The sequence below is a fragment of the Pinus tabuliformis genome, chromosome 5_1 (assembly GCF_031772625.1).
Source record: "Pinus tabuliformis cultivar Carrire ecotype Pingquan chromosome 5_1, CPIR1, whole genome shotgun sequence".
Classification (NCBI taxonomy): Eukaryota; Viridiplantae; Streptophyta; class Pinopsida; order Pinales; family Pinaceae; genus Pinus; species Pinus tabuliformis.
In genome coordinates this window covers 674,478,819-674,482,851 of record NC_142305.1, presented here as the reverse complement: position 1 = coordinate 674,482,851, position 4,033 = coordinate 674,478,819, and positions in this window count along the sequence as shown.

The window sequence follows — 4,033 nt, the reverse complement described above, 5'->3', positions numbered from 1 at the left end:
GAATTGGTACTTGGAAACAAAGCTCCAACATGGCACTGAAGAATGGGACATCTTGCGCCAGGGATTTTTAATGACATTCAGCTTTGAGGATGGGTTTGAATGTATTGACGTGGCACTACAAGAGGTTAAAGCAACAATCTTTAGGATACCGCAAGATCCTTTGGACCTAATCCAACCTGATTGGACTACCGTACTGAGCCATGCACTCGAATGCTATAACATGACCATTGAAGAAGAAGAGGAGGATCCTCAAAAGGTTAATATTTCAAAAACTGAAGGCCACCGCAAGGTTGAGGGTCCATAGATAGAGGATCCTGACATAACCGCGCTGCTAAGAACCAGTCAGGTCAAAATTGGCACAGAGGCGGAACCAAAATTTGCAAAGATTGGGCACTATTGGGATGATGCGATAGTAGACAAGGTCGCTGAGCTCCTCCGCAAATATCAGGATTTGTTCCCCACAAAGTTTTCTGATCTAAAAGGAATAATAGGAGACCTGGGTGTAATGAAGATCACTCTGAAACCAGACGTGAAGCCTGTAAAACAAAGACCTTACCACCTTAATCCTATGTATAAGGAAAGGGCTCGCGCTAAGTTAGATGAGATGCTCACGAAAGGAATTATTGAACCAGTCAAAGAATTTGATTGGGTAAGCCCGATAGTGGTTTAGGAAAAGAAATAGAAAGAAGAAATAAGGATGTGCATGGATCTCTAGAAGTTAAATGATGCTTGTGTACATGACCCCTTCCCGACCCCATTCACTGATGAAGTCTTGGAAAATGTATGTGGCTAAGAAGCATACTCTTTCACTGATGGGTTCTGGGTATCATTAGATCAAAATTGCACCGGAGGATAGAAGCAAGATGACCTTTGTGATGGAATGGATATGTTTTTAGTATACTGTAATGCCTTTTGGGCTAAAGAATGCGCCAGCAATCTTTTCACACGTAGTCATTGCAGCATTCAAAGACTTCATTCATAAGTTCCTAGAGGTGTACTTTGACAACTGGACAATGTTTGGATTGGTCGAGCATCATGTGGAAAGTCTACACTTAATGTTAAATACATGTTGAAGATACCAAATTGTGCTCAATCTGAAGAAGTGTCTGTTTTGTGTCCCTTTTGGGATCTTACTGGGGCATGTGGTGTGAAGATGGGGATTAATGGTAGACCCCGTGAAGATCATGGTGATAATCAACTTGGAGGTGCCAAGAAATGTGAAACAGCTACGCGCAACACTGGGGCATACTGGATACTATAGGAAGTTCATCAAGAGCTATGCCTAGATCACTGCGCCCATGGAGAAATTGTTGGAAAAGAATGCTACGTTCTGTTGGAGTGATGAATGCCAGAAGAGCTTAGACGTGTTAAATGAGAAAATGGTCATCGTGCCAATCCTAGTCTTCTCAGACTGGAAGAAGGAATGTCATGTGCATGTGGATGCCTCATATATTGCATTGGGGGCCATGCTGACATAGGCGGGCAAATGGGAATTGGACCATCATATAGCATTCGCGAGAAGGAAGTTGTCCGAGGCTGAGGAGAACTATTCCACTACGGAGCGCAAAGGACTAGCTATGGTATATGCACTCCAAATGTTCAAGCACTATTTTTTGGGTGGACATTTTTAGATGTATATGGGTGATTCTGCGTTGAAATACCTAGTTAATGAGCCTGTGTTGGGGGGGAAATTTGCATGTGGTTGTTATTGTTCTAGGAGTATGATTTTGAAGTTATTGTGAAGCCTGGATGATTGAACGCAGGACTAGATCATCTGTCATGCATCGAAACGAGAGAGGAGCCCACTAATTTGGAGGAAGAGTTGCCTAACGCACAATTCTTTGTAGTGCGCGTCGCGGACAGTCACTTTGAAGATATCATACATTTCTTGACAATGGGAATTGCTCCAGAACGGTATACAAGCTAGTAGAAGGAGTTAGTAGTACGTGCAGTAGACTTCTTCATCATTGCAGGACACTTGTACAAAATAGGGCTAGAAGAAATATTCGATGCTATGTACCTAACATTGAGCAAAGCAGCATCCTCACAAAAGCTCATGGAGGAGCTGCAGGACGAAATTATGCAAGAAAAGAAACAGCGCAGAAGGTTCTGCATGCTACATTATGGTGGCCAACTCTGCATAAGGACGCAAAAGCATATTGTAGGGCCTGTGACACATGTCAAAGGATTGGCAGGCCATCGCGAAGGGATGAATTGTCATTGATGCCACAAGTGATGTTACAACCATTTGAGAAATGGGCGATCGACTTTGTGGGCCCAATTCAGCCTCCAGGCAAGAAGACAGGTGTGCGGTACATCATCACCATGACTGAGTACTTGACCAGGTGGGAAGAGGCATAACATGTGAAGGACTGTACAGGCGCGAAAGTAGCAAAGTTTCTTTTTGAATACGTATTGACAAGATTTGGTTGTCCAAAGATCTTGATGAGTGATCGCGATACACACTTTCTTAATGAAACAATCAACGCGTTGACAGAAGAATTTCAGGTGTATCATCAGAAGAGCACGCCTTATCACCCACAGGCCAATGGGATGGTGGAAGCCTTCAATAAGATACTGGAGAATGCATTGAAAAAGGTTTGTAATTCTCAGAGAAATGACTGGGATGTGCACATACCAACGGTGCTATGGGCTTACAGAATGACCTGCAAGAAGTTGACTGGGAAAATGCCTTTCAGACTTGTGTATTTTTTATCTGAAGATGATCTAAGGTTGTCAATGATGTCAACCCAAGTAGCACCAGGAGTTACCCTAATCTTGCAAGGGATTTTTTACTTGAAAACTTACTCTATTTTGAGTCAAGTATCTTCTATATAGATTCTATTCATTGAGATGTTTCTGTTGATATATGGCATGCCAAGTAATTCTTCACGGTTTGAGAGATATTCATGTTTCAAGTTAGTGACCCCAGTTAGTGGGCTAAAACCCTATGGGGTTGTGGCATGGCACTCATAATTGGTTTTTGTCATTGAATAGTCATTAATTAATAATTTTTTAAGCTCCCAAAATCTCTCCAACATTCTCTATAGAATCCCCTCTCAACTCTATAAAAAGAAATCTCATATATCCTCCAAATGTAGTGATCATGGAATTTTCACTATAACTTCATTTCTGCAAAGTATTAGATTCTAAAATGAAAACCCATTTGATTTGAAATATTGATGAACGTCATAAACAAATTTCAGATCTTGGTTGGCTATATTTTTGGAGATATGATCTATGGAAGTTAGGGTTTTTGCAGGCTCCCGAATTTCATCTCAAAGAAGTGACCTTGGGAAAATTGTCATAACTCTCTCTCTGAGAAGAGGATTGGAATTCTGTAAAAAGTGGCAGATAGTGCATGGAATGTAATTTTATATGTATAAATTTCATAGCCGAAGGAGGAAATAGTGACATGTGGCAAGCCGTACAAGTTCGCTTTACTGAACTTGTCGATAATTAGGTCATTGTGCGAGATTAGGCATAACTTTGCCTTGAAGAGTCCAAATCAGGTCAGACCTATGGCATTGGAAAGAAGACTCAGAGGAAGACTACAGGACCAAATATCACATATTGGGGATCTGAAATCACAGAGATACATCAAATTAAATATCGTGCTCCTAGAAGGCGAGAAAAACTAGATCAAGTGTTGTCAAGGGGTGCAAAGGACCAGAATTTCTATGGCAGCAAATAGAAAGGAGCAGCAAAATGATACAACAGAGGTAAGATATAGGCAAGTATATTCTATATAAGCATGTTAATTTCTTAATTGTATTAGGTTCTTTGTATTCTAATTTGTTGTTTTTGTTTAGCACCGACATATGCTCTACAGGATGAGGTAAGTTTTGCTATTATCATGTCATGGGTATTTCCTTGAAGACTTTTTGCAGGTATTATATATTCATCAAGAGAAGACTCAATGAATAATCTAATGTTCTGAAGAGTGGGAAAGGGTAGCATGACAAGAGTAGCAATCAAGGTGTAGAATAGCAGCAAGAAGTTCACCATATGAAGTCTTCAAGTGGGAAGCACT